Source organism: Triturus cristatus, chromosome 8 (genome assembly GCF_964204655.1).
Source record: "Triturus cristatus chromosome 8, aTriCri1.1, whole genome shotgun sequence".
NCBI lineage: Eukaryota > Metazoa > Chordata > Amphibia > Caudata > Salamandridae > Triturus > Triturus cristatus.
The window spans coordinates 847,196,249-847,214,461 of record NC_140591.1 but is presented as its reverse complement, the minus strand read 5'-3'; the positions used below and the strand labels follow the sequence as shown (position 1 = coordinate 847,214,461).

Here is an 18,213-nt window from a genome sequence, read left to right as displayed (position 1 = left end):
CTTCCCAGTGTGTTCCAAAGAACAACTAGAGCGCTAACAGTCCCACTTATGATAAACGTATGGCACACCTGAAGCCATCTTGATTGGAATTAATAGGTAACTCTTAAAACATTTAATTTAAAAAGGAACAAAATGAGGGGGTTCATTTTGCCATAGAAATTATGATTAGTGCAGCAGAAAGAAATATTAGGGCACATTTTGAGTGACTTCTCAAATCCTCTTCTATTTCATTAAAAAATTCTGACATGCAGACTGAAACATGCACTTTCAAAACCAGCAGCAGACTTCCCTGGTGAGCAGTAGCTTTACTACAGTGATCTAATGAGTAACTAGAGGACTAACATTCTGAATTTATGGCAAATGTGTGACACATCTGAATGCCTTCTTGATGGAATCAAAGTAAAAAACTGAAAGTATTCCTACTGAGGAGACTGTAGTAAATGAGGAAATTAGGAAACTTCATAACAAATAAGTCTTGCAAGATGGCCACCAGAGACAAAGGAGCCCAAATGTAGCACAAATATCACCCAGATGTAGCCCAAGTACAGCCCAATGACAGAATGTCCCAGAGTGTTCTAAAGAACAACTAGAGCGCTAACAGTCTTACTTATGACAAAAGTATGGCACACCTGAAGCCATCTTGATTGGAATAAAGTGGTAACACTTAAAACATTTAATTTGCAAAGGAACAAAATGTGGGGGTTCATTTTGCCATAGAAATTATGATTAGTGCTGTAGAAAGAAAAATTAGGGCACATTTTGACTTCTCAAATTCTCTTCTATTTCATAAAAAAATTCTGACATCCAGACTTAAACATGCACTTTGAATACCAGCAGCAGACTTCCCTTGTGAGCAGTAGCTTTACTACAGTGATCAAATGAGCAACTAGAGTGCTACCATTCAGAATTTATGGCAAATGTGTGACATATCTGAAAGCCTTCTTGATGGAACCAAAGTAAACAAGCATTGAAAATGCAATATGTCTCGCCCTCGTTTAAGTTAAAGCAATTCTGGCTTTTTAGCTTTGCTTTTACTAGTGTTTTTCAAACTTTCATGTACATAACATGCATATGAATGCATATATGTATATGTATATGTATGCATGCATTTATATTTGTATTTATATAGATATGCAGATTATATATATGTTTATATATGTATGTAGATATATATACAAATACATATATAAATGCATATGCATATATATGCATATATATATATGTGCATATGTGTGCATGTAGAGGGAGGTAGAGAGAGGTAGAGAGGTAGAGGTGTAGAGGTAGAGAGGTAGAGGTGGAGAGATAGAGGTAGAAAGGTAGAGGTAGAGAGGCAGAGTGCTGTAGAGAGAGAGGTAGAGAGAGGTAGAGAGGTAGAGAGTAGAGGATGAGTAATAGAAATTAGAGAGTAGAGAGTAGAGAGAGAGTAGTATAGAGTAGTAGAGAGTAGTAGAGAGAGTAGCAGAGAGTGAGTAGTAGAGAGTAGTAGAGTGAATAGTAGAGAGTGAGTAGTAGAGAGTGAGTAGTAGAGAGTAGTAGAGAGTGAGTAGGAGAGAGTAGTAGAGAGTGGGTAGTAGAGAGTGAGTTGTAGGGAGTAGTAGATAGTAGTAGAGAGTGAGTAGTAGAGTGAGTAGTAGAGAGTAGTAGAGAGTGAGTAGTAGAGAGTGAGTAGTAGAGAGTGAGTAGCAGAGAGAGAGTTGTAGAGAGTAGTAGAGAGTGAGTAAATGAGTGAGTAGTAGAGAGTAGTAGAGAGAGAGTAGTAGAGAGTGGGTAGTATAGATTAGTAGAGAGTGAGTAGTAGAGAGTGAGTAGTAGAGAGTGAGTGGGTAGTAGAGAGAGAGTAGTAGAGAGTGTGTAGAAGAGAGTGAGTAGTAGAGAGTAGTAGAAAGTGAGTAGTAGAGAGTAGTGGAGTAGTAGAGAGTGAGTAGTAGAGAGTAGTAGAGAGTGAGTAGTAGAGTGAGTAGTAGAGAGTAGTAGAGAGCGAGTAGTAGAGAGCATGTAGTAGATAGTGTGTAGAAGAGAGTGAGTAGTAGAGAGTAGTAGAACGTGAGTAGTAGAGATTAGTAGAGAGAGAGTAGTAGAGAGTAGTAGAGTAGTAGAGAGTGAGTAGTAGAGTGAGTAGTAGAGAATAGTAGAGAGTGAGTAGTCGAGAGTGAGTAGTGGAGAGTGAATAGTAGAGAGTAGTAGAGAGTGAGTAGTAGAGAGTGAGTAGTAGAGAGTAGTAGAGAGTGATTAGTAGAGAGAGAGTAGTAGAGAGTGAGTAGTAGAGAAAGAGTAGTAGAGAGTAGTAGAGAGTGAGTAGCAGAGTAGTAGAGAGTGAGTGGTTGAGAGTAGTAGAGTGAGTAGTAGAGAGTAGTAGAGAGTGAGTAGTAGAGAGAGTAGTAGAGAGTAGTAGAGTAGTAGAGAGTGGGTTGTAGAGAGTGTGTAGTAGAGATTGAGTAGTAGAGAGAGTAGTAGAGAGTAGTAGAGTAGTAGAGAGTGAGTAGTAGAGAGTGAGTATTAGAAAGTAGTAGAGAGCGAGTAGTAGAGAGTGAGTAGTGGAGAGTGAGTAGTAGAGAGTAGTAGAGAGCGAGTAGTAGAGAGTGAGTAGTAGAGAGTGAGTAGTAGAGAGAGAGTAGTAGAGAGTAGTAGAGAAAGAGTAGTAGAGTGGTAGAGAGTGAGTGGTAGAGAGTAGCAGAGTTTAGTAGAGTGAGTAGTAGAGAGTAGTAGAGAGAGAGTAGTAGAGAGTGAGTAGTAGAGAGTAGTAGCGAGTGAGTAGTAGAGAGTAAGTAGTTTAATTTAAAAGGAGCACAATGAGGGGGTTCATTTTGCCATAGAAATTATGATTAGTGCTGAAAAAAGAAAAATTAGGGCACATTTTGAGTGACTTTTAAATCCTCTTCTATTTCATTAAAAAATTCTGACATGTATACTGAAACATGCACTTTCAATACCAGCAGCAGACTTACCTGGTGAGCAGTAGCTTTACTACAGTGATTTAATAAGCAACTAGAGTGCTAACATTACCAATTTATGGCAAATGTGTGACACAACTGAATGCCTTCTTGATGGAACCAAAGTAAACAAGCATTGAAAATGTAATAGGTCTCGCCCTCGTTTAAGTTAAAGCAATTCTGTTTGGAATTAGGTGGCTTTTTAGCTTGCTTGTGTTACCTTTTTTCAAACTTTCATGTACTGAACATGCATATATGTATATGTATGCATGAATTTATATTTGTATTTAGTCATGTGATCAAGGCCTCGGAGGAGGCTGAAACGCGTTATGGTGGCGGTGCGGGCATTCTTTGAATAAAGCCGTTTGCATTGAATTTGGGCCTGCCTTCTCGTCTTTTGAAGAGGTTCGTGTGGCATGAAGCACCGTGGATGTATGCATATATGTATATGTATGCATGCATTTATATTTGTATTTATATAGATATGCAGATTATATATATGTTTATATATGTATGTATATATATATATACACATACATATATATAAATGCATATGCCTATATATATGTGCATATGTGTGTGTGTAGAGAGAGGTAGAGAGGTAGAGGTGTAGAGGAAGAGAGATAGAGGTAGATAGGAAGAGAGGAAGAGAGTAGTCGAGAGAGAGGTAGAGAAAGGTAGAGAGGTAGAGAGTAGAGAGTGAGTAATAGAGAGTAGAGAGTGAGTAGCAGAGAGCAGTAGAATGAGTAGTAGAGAGTGAGTACTAGAGAGTGAGTAGTAGAGAGTAGTACAGAGGTAGTATTAGAGAGTGAGTAGTAAAGGGTGAGTAGTAGAGAGCAGTAGAGAGTAGTAGAGAGTGAGTAGTATAGTGAGTAGTAGATAGTAGTAGAGAGTAGTATAGAGTGAGTAGTAGAGAGTAGTAGAGTGAGTGGTAGAGACTGAGTAGTAGAGAGTAGAAGAGAGTGAGTAGCAGAGAGAGAGTATTAGAGTAGTAGTGAGTGAGTAGTTGAGTGAGTAGTAGAGAGTAGTAGAGAGTGAGTAGTAGAGAGTAGTAGAGTAGTAGAGAGTGAGTAGTAGAGAGAGAGTAGTAGAGAGTGAGTAGTAGAGTAGTATAGAGTGAGTGGTAGAGAGTAATAGAGAGTAGTAGAGTGAGTAGTAGAGAGTGAGTAGTAGAAAGTGAATAGTAGAGAGTAGTAGAGAGTGAGTAGTAGAGAGAAAGTAGTAGAGAGTGAGTAGTAGAGAGTAGTAGAGAGTGAGTAGTAGAGAGAAAGTAGTAGAGAGTGAGTAGTAGAGAGAGTACTAGAGAGTAGTAGAGAGTGAGTAGTAGGGAGCAAGTAGTAGAGAGTGTGTAGTAAATAGTGAGTAGTAGAAAGTGTGTAGCAGAGAGTGAGTAGTAGAGAGTAGTAGAGTGAGAAGTAGAGAGTGAGTAGTAGAGTAGTAGAGAGTGAGTGGTAGAGAGTAGTAGAGAGGAGTAGAGTGAGTAGTAGAGAATAGTAGAGAGTGAGTAGTAGAGAGAGTAGTGGAGAGTAGTAGAGTAGTAGAGAGTGAGTAGTAGAGAGTGAGTAGTAGAGAGTGATTAGTAGAGAGAGCAGTGAAGAGTAGTAGAGTAGTAGAGAGTGAGTAGTAGAGAGTGAGTAGTAGAGAGTAGTAGAGAGCGAGTAGTAGAGAGTGAGTAGTGGAGAGTGAGTAGTAGAGAGTGAATAGTAGAGAGTGAGCGGTGCGCCCTCTCCACGATGAACTGTTTAGAGAAGGCGTCCGAGCCAATAGAGGCAATGAGAATCCTCTCCACGTATTCCTCCATGCGCCCTGTATTGGTGGACTCTGGCACACCTACCACGCGAATATTATTACGCCGGCTGCGGGCTTCTAACTCCTCGTTCTTAGCAGCTATAATCCGCAGGACACTGTCCATTTTTGTTAGCTGTGTAGAGTGGGAAGCAGTCGCATCATCGTTCTCCGAGATCCGCCGCTCGGCCTCAGTGAGGCGCTCTTCATGGGCATCGATTTTCTATGCGAACGCATCCATACGGGAAGAAAGACGGTCCACCTTATCCACCACGGTGGCGAAGCCCTGCCTCATCTCCCGCATCATCTGTTGCAGATCCATTGGCGGTGAGGCCGTGTCCACGTCGGGCACCGGGGGGGCCTGTGCGCCTCCAGCATCAGGTGCACTCCGCAGCCTGGCCTTTGCAACAGGGGCAGCAAACGACAGCTTCGACTGTTTATAGTCATGCTTGCCCATCTTGGGCTCGTGGTAGGGGGCCGCCCCACACCCCAGAGGAGCCAAGGTCACCTCCACCTCAGGCGGGTCAGGAACAGGGGCATACAAAGGGCAGGTCAGCCCCCGTCGGCGCTGGAGCAGACGACGGACCCACCCGGCAGCGCAGGAGCAGTCCAGGCAGGGAACTTCGTGGCAGTCCACACCTTCACACGGGCAGAACCAGTCAGCGCTCCGTTGCGGACCTCGGCCGCCCTCATACAGGAAGGAGGCAGTCCCACGACGATGCACCCCCACGTCAGGAACCCCAGCAGAATAACAGCAGGGGGGCCCCAGGCAAAAGCAAAGGGATGCGAGGGGGCCGTTCAGGAGTAGGCTTCAGGGGGCCCCAGCAGCGGTGAAGTCCCGGTCAGTGCAGCACTAGGCCTCCGCGGCGCATCTTGCCTCAGACACCAGCCCCGCTGAAGTCACGGCACAGCGCCACCCCCGCCAGGTCCCAGAGCCTTGTCGCAGCGAGTTCAGCAGGAGGGCCGCCCATCCGTCGGGGGGGGCACAGACCGGCGGGCAGCAGGGGGGTCCGGAGCACCTTCGGCGGCGAATCAGCCAGAGCACAGGTACAGCGCCGGGGGGGGGACAACCATCCAATACTACCCCAAACAGCGTGGTCCATCCAGGATGGGGGGGGGGCGGCTCACCCCCCGCGCCACGTAGAGAGACCCCTCGGCCACCAGCACGGCCCGTCCACAGAGCACAGGTCACGTCGCTCCGCAGCTGCTCACAGGCAATTCGTTCGGCAGGGGGGGGGCCAAGCCAGGCACAGGACGAGTCAGGAGCCCCTCCGCTTATCGCCGCCTCCGTCTCATGCGCAGCCTCCTCGATCCCCACTTCAGAGTTCGCCGCAACAGCAAGGGACAGGCCGGGGCCTACCCGCCTCGCGGTCAGCACCGGGATCACGTAGTTCTAGGTCCCGGCCACCGCTACCATCCCGCAGCAGCCACTGGCCCGGCGTAATTTGCGGCGCCTCTCACTCGGTCCCTGAGAATCTCTCGGCTCCTAAACTTCTGTCGGAGCCGCAGGGGGACAGCAGCAACAGGTACACCTGGTCGCGGTCCGGCAGGTGATCAGCTACTCAGGATAATTGCAGGATAGTGAGTCCAGGCAGCAGGAGCCTCACCTGAGTGCGGCCATACTGCGTGCGCGCCCTCTAGCACCCCCATGAATAGTAGAGAGTGAGTAGTAGAGAGTGAGTAGTAGAGAGAGAGTAGTAGAGAGTGAGTAGTAGAGAGTAGTAGAGTAAGTAGTAGAGAGGGAGTAGTAGAGAGTAGTAGAGAGTGAGTAGTAGAGTTGTAGAGAGTGAGTAGTAGAGAGTAGTAGAGTGAGTAGTAAAGAGTAGTAGAGAGTGAGTAGTAGAGAGTGAATAGTAGAGAGTAGTAGTAGTGAGTAGTAGAGAGAGAGAGTAGTAGAGATTGGCAGAGAGTGAGTAGTAGAGACTGAGTAGTAGAGTGTAGTAGCGAGTGAGTAGCAGAGAGTGAGTAGTAGAGAGTAGTAGAGAGTGATTAGTAGAGAGTGAGTAGTAGAGAGTAGTAGAGTAGTAGAGAGTGAGTAGTAGAGAGAGATTAGTAGAGAGAGAGTAGAGTGTGAGTAGTAGAGTAGTAGAGAGTGAGTGGTAGAGTGTAATAGAGAGTAGTAGAGTGAGTAGTAGAGAGATGTACAGAGTGAGTAGTAGAAAGTGAATAGAAGAGAGTAGTAGAGAGTGAGTAGTAGAGAGTAGTAGAGAGTGAGTAGTATAGAGTGAGTAGTAGAGAGTGAGTAGTAGAGAGTAGTAGAGTAGTAGAGAGTGAGTAGTAGAGAGTAGTAGAGAGTGAGTAGTAGAGAGTGAGTAGTAGAGAGTGAGTAGTAGAGAGAGGGTAGTAGAGAGTACTAGAGAGTGAGTAGTAGAGTAGTAGAGATTAGTCAGTCAGTGTCAGTCAGTGTCAGTCAGTCAGTTTCAGTCAGTCAGTGTCAGTGTCAGTCAGTCAGTGTCAGTTAGTCAGTAAGTGTCAGTCAATTAGTGTCAGTCAGTGTCAATCAGTGTCAGTCAGTGTCAGTCAATCAGTGTCATTCAATCAGTGTCAGTCAATCAGTGTCAGTCAGTGTCAGTCAGTCAATCAGTGTCAGTCATTGTAAGTCAGTCAGTTTCAGTCAATCAGTGTAAGTTAGTCAGTGTCAGGTAGGGCAGCTTGCTGACCTGGTTCTCTGGCTCTAAAGCAGCTCTTCTGACCTGGTTCTCACCCTCTAAAGAAGCTCTGCTGACCTGGTTTCTCTGGCTCTACAGCAGGTCTGCTGACCTGGTTCTCTGGCTCTAGAGCAGCTCTGCTGACCTAATTCTTAGGCTACAGAGCAGCTCTGCTGATCTGGTTCTCTGGCTGTACAACAGCTCTGCTGACTTGGTTCTCTGGCTCTAAAGCCGCTCTGCTGACCCGGTTCTATGGCTCTAAAGCAGTTCTGCTGACATGGTTCTCTGGCTCTACAGCAGCTCTGCTGACCTGGTTCTCTGGCTCTAGAGCAGCTCTGCTGACCCGGTTCTTAGGCTCTGGAGCAGCTCTGCTGACCTGGTTCTATGGCTCTAAGGCAGCTCTGCTGACCTGGTTCTCTGGCTCTAAAGCAGCTCTGCTGACCTGGATCTCTGGCTCTAGAGCAGCTCTGTTGACCTGGTTCTCTGGCTCTAAAGCAGCTCTGCTGACCTGGTTCTCTCCCTCTAAATCAGCTCTCCTGACCTGGTTCTCTGCCTCTAGAGCAGCTCTGCTGACCTGGTTCTATGGCTCTAAAGCAGCTCTGCTGACCTGGTTCTCTGGCTCTGGAGCAGCTCTGCTGACCTGGTTCTCTGGCTCTAAAGCAGCTCTCCTGACCTGGTGCTCTCCCTCTAAAGCAGCTCTGCTGACCTGCTTTCTCTGACTCTAGAGCAGTTCTGCTGACCTGGTTCTCTGGCTCTAGAGCAGCTCTGCTGACCTAGTTCTTAGGCTCTAGAGCAGCTCTGCTGACCTGGTTCTCTGGCTCTACAACAGCTCTGCTGACCTGGTTCTCTGGCTCTACAACAGCTCTGCTGACCTGGTTCTCTCCCTCCAAAGCAGCTCTGCTGACCTGCTTTCTCTGACTCTAGAGCAGCTCTGCTGACCTGGCTCTCTCCCTCTAAAGCAGCTCTGCTGACCTGGTTCTCTGGCTCTAAAGCAGCTCTGCTGACCTGGTTCTATGGCTCTAAAGCAGCTGGTTCTCTGGCTCTAGAGCAGCTCTGCTGACCTGGTTCTCTGGCTCTAGAGCAGCTCTGCTGACCTGGTTCTCTGGCTCTACAGCAGCTCTGCTGACCTGGTTCTCTGTACTCACGATGCACGCACCCGACTTCACGAAAATATATTTAAAAATAAAATAAGTTTATTATGAGTACAAATATATTATTTTTTTGACTATCTTAGATAATCTCTTGCCCTAATATGTATATTAAAGACACATACATATAATTTCTGAACATACATTTTTTCGCGGGAGTCGAGCACCCAGCGCGCCCCAGCACGTATATAATGTCACGCGGGACCCGCAACCGCGCAAGCATCTCCTACCGTAATGCGCATGTGTCACGGATGCGCGGGAGCAGGAGTCGCGGACTGGTCGCATACCAATCGCGCACATCACGTAATAATAAATGTATATGATGTAACTGAAAAACACGCAGCCGTCGCAACCGTACGCGGATCCTTCACGAGTTTTTTAAAATGGTGGCTAGAATGCGCGCACCCACCCTGATGTGTACGCTTTGAGTTCGCAACTACGAATTTTTTTTTTTTCTTTCATTTTTCAGAAAATATATAATGTTAATTAATGGACAAAATATTTATAAACAAACAGTTCAAAAACTATAGAAAATCAGTACAAAAAAATAGGTATAACTACTATCACACTTAAAAATTAGCATTTAAAAAACCTTTGAAATTCACTGAAAAAACCATAGGTTTCAGAGACATTATAGTTAGAAATTAGCATTTAAAAAACCTTAGAAATTAACAGAAAAAAACATAGGTTTCAGGGGTGTTATAGTTAGCTGGCCATTTCACTCATACAAAACCATAGAAATTCCTCTAGTTCTGCTAACTATAACTCGCGCGCCCGCAATGCACTGCTGATGATGTCACATATTGCATCATTCATGACATGGTCAGCGATATCACTGATGACATCACTGATGACATCTCAAATGACATCACTGATGACATCATCCACGTGACAATCTGATACACCTCATCATACACTAGTATAACCTTTCATCACTCACTGTAAAATACATAGTACCATATTTGAAACCATTGACACACCATTACCAGTGACTACATACCCACTCACTGATTCCTAAGTCTACACACACAACTACCCATTCAACAACAGAATCATTTATACATGCAGTCACTAATTAATAGAACACTATCAAATGCACATATACACATATATATAGACATTGACACATCAGCAGTCATCTTAGTCAGTTATGCAGTCATCCTACTCTCTCATGAAAAAAAATAATCACACTTACATTTACTCACACAATTATCCAACAGCACCTCATTTATTCAAACACATAGTAACTCATAGTTAATATGTTAAAAAATCACCATTACAATTATACACTCATTCATATAGTTACTCTCACAATCACTGACTCTTACACATAATTATTTATATACACCAACTCTCACATATAATGCCTTTTATTTTTTTACTTTGTTGAAGATGTGCAACTAAAACATTTATTCGCTCACCAACACACAAATAAATACACTCAGTCACCCAAACAACCGTTTCCACATGCACTCTTAAACCTATACACCTAGTCAATCAACCATTCACACATCTATGCATAGAGTTACACACCCCCATTCAACCACACACAAACTCAGTGTCCCATACAAATACTCACCCAACTAATCAATAACTAATATACATACTCATGTAGTTAGTGACCAACTGATGCAGCATGTTATACAACAACAGAGACAGTGCTGCACACATTCACATAGTTTAGTTACTAATCCATGTATTAAGTGAGACACTGTTAATTACTCACTTAAACAGACAGTCAGACAGCTACTAAATCCTCCATCCAGACAGTTATATATCCACTCAATCTTCAATACAGATTGGTATATATATAATACATATTTAAATTTCAAACTAAACCCCATTCACTGGATGATGTCATCATTGATGTCATCAGTGAAGTTATCAGTGATGTCATCAGTGATGTCACTGACCATGTCATGAATTATGCAATATGTGACATCATCAACAGTGCATTGCGGGTGCGCGAGTTATAGCTAGCAGAACTAACTATAACGGAGGAATATCTATGGTTTTGAGTGAAGTGGCCAGCTAACTATAACACCACTGAAACCTATGGTTTCTTCTGTGATATATATATATATATATATATCTATATATATATATATATATATATATATATAGGGTGAGTCACAAAAATTAACCGCTACCTAGCCTCAAAGAGTGCCCGCCCACCAAAACCACACCTATTTAATACCTACCTGCAAGTCCCGCCCCCCAAACCTACCTGCACCTATCGTGCCATGTGGATTGTTCCACAGCACGAAAAACCCCAGGGGGACACCGGCTCGTGCCATGCTCCCCCTGGGTCCCCACTGCACAGTGCCACGCTATAGCTGCACGTTTCTCATACTGCCTGGAGAGATGGGCGGATATGCCTTTTAACAAATCTTGTGGTTGTTCTCGTAACATTTGTATGAAATTAGTGGTTCTTCTCTCAGCATTTTTAAGCGACCACTATGTGCTATGATTATGCAGTTCCATGTCACCCGTATGTTACTTTAGACATATATGCGCCCCATGCTTAGTTGTTAATTATGGTTAATTTTTTCATTTTCCGTGCAATGCTACCCTTGTACGTTATCGTGGTGTCGGCGAGAGATGCCTGGCAATGCCAAAGTCATAAATCCTTTCTTGTAGTTTTTTTGCACACGTTTCGAAGAGTTTTGTTTATTTAGTGCCGGGCAACCCACACGCGCCTCTCAACACAGACGCCCTGCTATGCTTTCTTTTAGTTTGTGTCATTTCTGTCGCTTGCGCTGCAGTGTTACTTGAGGTATCGCAGACGAATAGGGTCTACCGATGAGCACACATGTCGCTCATTAGTCATTCTCCCAGATAACAACCTTATCACCTGGGTGACCAGGACTTCAGTGAGTTGCTTGGACTTAGGATTTTTTACTCTTTTAGATACAATTAGATATGGACGCCGATATTGTGATTTTTCCTCACATGTTTGAATGTGGTTATGTTAATACTACTCCCCTCTAATACTCTGGAACTGGCAGTGAGGTCTACTATGGGTACATTTTACATCTTTTTACAACACGACCTCTGATGTTCTTATTTTTAGACATTTTGGGCTGGAAGTGACAAACTGGAACTCTTATTGGGGAGCCTCCAGATGGGATTCCCTGTGACTTATATATATATATACTTTGAGCTACACCCTGCAACGATTTGCTTATACTTCTGTTTAAGGTGAGAATTCTGGAATTGCTACTGCGTGGTAATCGTCCAGGCCTCCTTGCTTTGTTCTCTCCTATATCGTTCTAATAGGGGTCTGTTTTGAACTATGATTGTGCAAATATATATATACTTAAACACTATATGTGGTGCCTTTTCTTGTAGATCGTTGTGAATGCTATTCATGTACTAGAACTCGTAATAAGGAGCTCTCAATAGTGACTTGGTTAATTGACTTCCGTGACTAGACATTGTCATTGCCAATGATACTGACTTTCAATGGTGAGAATCTTGACTCTCTATTATGATTACGTGCTGCAGAACTTACTTTACCTGTTGTCTCTCCTCATTTACTTTTATCTATATCACCATCTATATGGATATATACTTTCCCTTTCTTCTGTACACTGATAGGATACTACACTTAAATATGGCTCTATGATAAGGCCTTTCATCGCTGTGTTATTATGATGATTTTCGCTCCCACATTCCATTTTCGCTGGCGTTTTTGGGAAATCTCTCCTTTACTTTTCAACCTTCGATTCTTAGTTATTACTCTCCTTTACTTTAACTTTTTAAAACAAATGTATAAATACAAATGCTTCAAAAATGTACTATGTGTTATATTTATGCTGAATATCTTTTTGGTTGGTGCACGTTGTGGTGTGTGTTATATTGATTATTTAAATTAGTGTTATGATTAGGATTAGGTGCCTAGTCGGGATTTATGGTATTTGGTGCAATATAGTGGTATGTTATTAGTTTTTGACTAAATTATGAATTATGGATTAATATTTTTATATATGTAATTGTTGTTATGTGTTTGATGTTACTTGTTTTTATATGCATTTTGTTTTCTGACTATTGTGGTTATATATGTATTTGTGTATATTTATGTGCTGTCTTGTGTCAAATTGTTTCAGCCCTGAAGAAGTTCTTTTGTAAAGAACGAAACGCGTTGGCTGATGTCTGACTGCTTTTTTACTATAAAGAATAAAAGAAACTTAAAGGACTTCCTGTTTAACGTTTGGACTCCTTTCCTGGTGCACCTTCCATTATCTTAGAATTTCTTGTCTGGATTCCAGTGGAGGCCTACTGCGGCGGACTTCGGAAGTGTTTTGCACAGGACTCTTACATTTATCTAATAGGGATTGAGGTGCTGGACCAAGGGTCAACCGCAGTTTTGGAGTTTGGAAAAAGTTCAGCTGGCGGAGCAGAGTTTCCCGGCATGCTCACCCCTAATTTATTGTCCAGTCCTCTCTCTATGCTCATGCCGACTTCACAAGATGTGGAACGTCCTGTGTTCAGTGCAATGCTTTCTGTCCTCTACCTATGAATACTCCTGTATTCTCATTAGAAAGGGCGGGGTCACATCACATGTGAAGAAAATCTCCTGCGCGGGAACTTTAAGCCAAATAAAGAGGGCCGTACAAGTTTACTATTATGATAGGCCACAAGAGGTACGTGCAGGCAACCACAACATCAGTGTACATTGCTTCCTTAGTCATGCGCCACCAGTCACATACTATAAACGAGATATCAGGGTTTTAAAACTTTCAATGCAGGTAGCTGTGATATATGTATATATTTTTAAGTCCTCATACTATCTCCAATCTTTAGCAACAAGAACCTTATGGATTGTAGCGACCAATGTGCTTGGCGGATTGAACATTCTTCTTCTCGCAATAAAGAATTACTGGGCCACTGCGGGTATGACTTGCTTCCTAGGCACACTGCTATGAGAAGATGTAATCATCGGACAGATCAGTCACAAAAAAATAATAATGATTATTATATATTCAGCAGGTCCTAACAGCCACCCCCCACTCTTATCTTATCCTCCCACCTATCCATCTTCTCAAATAAGGCCACTGAGTTTTTTCCATGCCTGCCAAGAGGGAGCAGAGGTTTGGGTTCATAACTTACAGATTTTCCATCTTGCAATCAAAATTAGGTAGAACATCAACTTTCTTTGTTTTGTGTGCAGACACGAGCCCCTCAGGTCTTGCTGCCTAATCCCAAACATAATCAAGACAGTGCTTACCTCCACCTCGGTACCCATTACGTTGGAAATAGTCTTACTGACAGCTAACCAGAATTCTTCTAGCATCGGGCAAGTAGCAAACATGTGCATATCGTCGGCCTCATTTCTTCTGCATTTGGAGTCACCACTTCCCCTTTTTTTCACCAGCCTTTTCGGGGTCCAGTAGACTCTATTAAGGGTATAAAAGTTGTTCTTCCTTAATGCAGCAGATTTAACTACCATGTAAAGTGTAGATAAAGATACTTGCCATAACTCTTCCATCTCCGTATCGAGCAAGTATCAATCCCATGCGGAAGAGTGTGCTCTCATCTTTTCATTGGCCGCTGTGAGTAAGTATTAGTGCCATAATGCCACTTCCTTCTTCTCGGGCAATGGATCTTAAATGTCATTTCCATTTGGTTAAATTGCACATTTGTCCAGTGCTGGGTCTTTAGCCATGAGTTTACTTGGATTATTTTAAATCTGGAGATTTTCCCTCCTGTCTTCTGATTTTAGTACTCCTATAGCAGATTCTGCCCACCATCTAGCATCTGTCCCCATCTACTTATTCCACTCTGTCTAAGGGATCGGTAAGAGTGTCAAGCATAAATTCGGGAATACCCTTAGACATCTTACTGTGGTACGCAATACATAAAAGGGATCTAACCTCGAAAAAAGTTCTGTACGCTGCTTGTAGGCATTTTAATCTGACCCTCTTGAAGTATTTGGAGCCCCAATTTTAGAAAGAAAGCCTTCCTTAGGTAATCCACCAAGCATTACTCTGTGCATTCCACCCACTAGGGTTTCGTTGGGGCTGGATAGTAACATTCTGTTGTTTTTAAGCTGAAAGGCCCAGCAATATAGCTGAAAGTCTGGGAGCCCCAGCCCCACTGCTCCACCTTTCTCCTCAACTTCTTCCAAGAGAGACACACGCCCTTATTGGCCCAGATAAAGGATTTTATTTTCATCTGTGATGCTAAAATGCTTTTTATAAAATATTAAGGGGATATTATCAAACAGGAAGGTGATTTTAAGTAACATGAAAATTTTCACCAAATGAACCCACCCATAGATAGACAGTGGGAGATTTTCATCATCATCGTCATTTGTAGAGCTCATGGTTACACCAAACGGTGTACCCCCGCACTGAAACAAGACAAACGGAAGGTGAGAGGAACTTGGCAAGAGTAGACAGATTAAGAGACGAACCTGAAAAGCCATGTTTTCAAATCTTTGCGGACCGCTTGCTCAGTAGTCTGCCTGATGGGCACTTTCCCAACCACTAGTTCCTTCCTGCCTTTCCAATAATTAGGTTTTTGTGGTCAATGATGGAGACCCTTCCAACGATAGCCATGCAATTCTCCAGAACCTGGACCTGTCGTTTCGGTGGTATCTGTACAATGGCCATTCCATTCACCTTCCTCAATAGAATGCCACATGTCCCTGCTGCTTGGATATAGTGGGCTCCTTTGCCAGGTGCCAGCTCCAGGTTGTTGATTAAGGTGCCAACAGGCAGAGCTCCAAGAGGATGAGAATCTCCTTTATTGGTGGACACTGCCGTTCTCCCAATCTGCCCTGAGGTAGTGGGGAGATCTCCTTCTTTCATGTTTTCTGTGGCTATGATCCATCGCTTCTGTTTCCTTCCGGACACCAGAACAATGTCAGCTGACCTGCAAGGGTCATAGTGAACTTGGATCACCTTCTCTCTGAAAGGGACGTTCTCCTTCTCAGGCTCGTAATTCAGCTGCTGGAAGTCTATCATGCGGTAGCGCTGCTTGTGTCCTTCACTAATGCAGGGTACACAGATCCTTCCTGTGTGGTCTCTTCCAGCTGTTTTCTTCATCCAGATGGGTCAGATAGTGTATTTTCTCTCTATTTTCCAGACAACATCTCCACGGTTTGATACCATGGATTCCCACCTGTATTCTGAGTGGCGTGGCCTTAGCATGTGGGTATCGAGCTGCGTTTCCATTTGTCTATAAGAAGATCAGAGGAGCAGATCCCAGCGCTGAGCAGGAGGAGAGTGCTAGAGTTAAGCCTAGGCACCTTAAGGCACAGCTCAGCCCAGACATTGCCATTCTCAACTGATGAGGGGGGCGTGGGTCCGGTCCCAGCAGTGGAGGGGGCAGATCTACCCGGCGCCTGCTGTTAATCCGGAAGTGACTCGCAGTAGAGCCATTCTGACATCTTTTTAAGAATTTCCCCACTTCTTTAGATGGTTTTCTCAAAATTGGATGCAGCAAGTTTCTATATCTCCCTGATTGTATGTATCCCCAGATATCTCATTTCTGTAGTGCTCTTTATTTCTCCTTCATTTGGATTTCAAATCGTTAACTCTGTTTTTTTCCTTGCTGATTTTATACTCTGAAAAGGCGCCAAACAATCTTGCCCCTGCCACGAGTTGTGATAGCGCAGAGTGGACATCTGAGGTGAAGAGCATTTAATCATCAGCATACAATGCATTCTTCCTAGAGAGTGTATCTACCTTGAAGTTCTTTATTCCCTCATCCAGTCTTGGGCAAATGGCTCAATATAAAAATCAAAAAGAATAGGTGAGAGGGGACACCCTTGTCTCGTCCCCCTTTCGATCCTCACCGGGGATGATAAGCTCTCATTCACCAAAATAGGAGCGGTTGAATTTCTATAGATCCTCGTTAATGTGTCTATCAGTGGTTTACCCATCCCAAAATGCTCTCATATTGCCATAAGGTAGTCCAGCTGACCCGGTCAAATGCCTTAGCAGCATCTACAGTTATTAACGCAAGGGGGACACCCTTCGTTTTGGCTAGATCTATGGTACCAATCAAAGCAAGATTCAACTCTCTCAAATTCCTCCCAGGGATAAACCCCTTTTGGTCTTCATGTATTACATGTCCTGCTACCTTGTTGATACAGTCTGCCAGAATACCAGAAAAGGTTTTATAGTGGCTATTAAGTAAGGAAATAGGACAAAATGATTGACATTAATATGGGTTCTTGCCGGGCTTCGGAATTAAGGTTATTACTGCCTCATTCCATGACTCCGGTATCGGCTTACCCTTTACTTAAAAATGAGTTAAAAAGTTTAACCCAGTGATCCAGCGGTAATTACCTGGTAATTTCCCTATTCAAAACCACATTACCTATGGTTTACCGCTGTAAAGGGTGAAAAATGATGGATCTTTTGATGACCGTGTTTCACCAAACAGGAGACTTTACATAGATGTAAAAATTAAATGCAAACAATATTAGAGGCAATAATGAGAGTGGCGAGTTATTTTAAAGGGTTTTATTTTAAGTCAAAAGTTAAGGTTCTCTGACTCTTTATTCATTAGTCAAATATCAATCAGGTTACAGAATTGAAAAATAGGAAAAATAGCATTAATACAGAACATATTACAGTCTGCATATAAGCATCACATATAGGAAGGGAAATGTGGCGCAAATTGTCAGTCAAAACTCTTAAAGAGTTTCTAAGAAAAAGAGTAAGTCTTACAAGGTTAATCAATAATTAATAATGGCAAAAATATCCCATAAAGAGAAATAAATGCAGTTTAGCACCTAAAATCTAAATCTGTCATGATCCTTTCAGCTCTTTCTCTCTGCCTCTGCTTCGCTGTGCTAGTCTGTGTCTCTGTCTCAAGCTGCACCATAGCCCCCACAGAATGCAGCCCCTCCCTGTCTCTGTGTCCAGCACAGAAACTGGGCCTGGCCCTCAGAAAAAATGGAAAAAAGAAGAGAGAGGCAAAAGCAAAAGCACTCCTCCCACTTGTAAGCCATATTTCAAGTAAAAGTTCACGTGCTCGGTCCTCATAGCTGGTCCAATCAGAACTTCAAGACACATCATCTCCCCATGGGCTGACTGGATACGTCATTTTTTTATTTTTTTTTTAAAAACCTTTATTACAATTCCGAAAAGATACAAGTATGGGCCTACAACCAACAGGCCGGCCGCTAAACGCAGTGTAAACCTAGGCACGACTTAACATGCACATCAATGAAGCAGCAAAAGAGTTACTAAAGTGCTAATTATCGCAGTCAGCCACAGCCGCAGCCCCTAAACAAACAGGAAAGGTTTCATATTTTTGAAAAACAGAAAACATCAAACTCACAAGGCAGAGGAGGTTAATGGCAGAAACATGTGCTCCTCATATCGAGGGAGTAAACCAACCCGGGTAGACAGAGGGGGGGGAGGGGGGCAAGGCAGAAGCGACAAAGTTGCATGTCGCAGGAGCATACAGGAATGCAGGGGCTAGGGAGACAGAGCGGCATCCATCTCACGCGTCTGGGGCGGGGCGCAAATACCTCCACGATAGGAGTTCCAGGGACCCCACACCTTAATCCACTTCCCAGGCTTGCCTCTCGCCACATACACCGTTTTCTCTCTAAACATACACCAGTCCATGTGTTCCTTCCACTCGGAGACCGTTGGCGGCCTCTGGGAGCCCCACAATTGTGCGATGTCACGCTTCGCTATCATATAGCCTAGAGTCACCCATTGCGTCTGCGTCACA

At 43.6% G+C, this 18,213-nt stretch overlaps 1 pseudogene; it reads right to left on the bottom strand.

Moving 5' to 3' along the window:
• Nucleotides 1–14,945: 14,945 nt before the first annotated feature.
• LOC146805163 (large ribosomal subunit protein uL2m pseudogene) lies at nucleotides 14,946–15,798 on the bottom strand (annotated as a pseudogene).
• Between the last annotated feature and the right edge of the window lie 2,415 nt (nucleotides 15,799–18,213).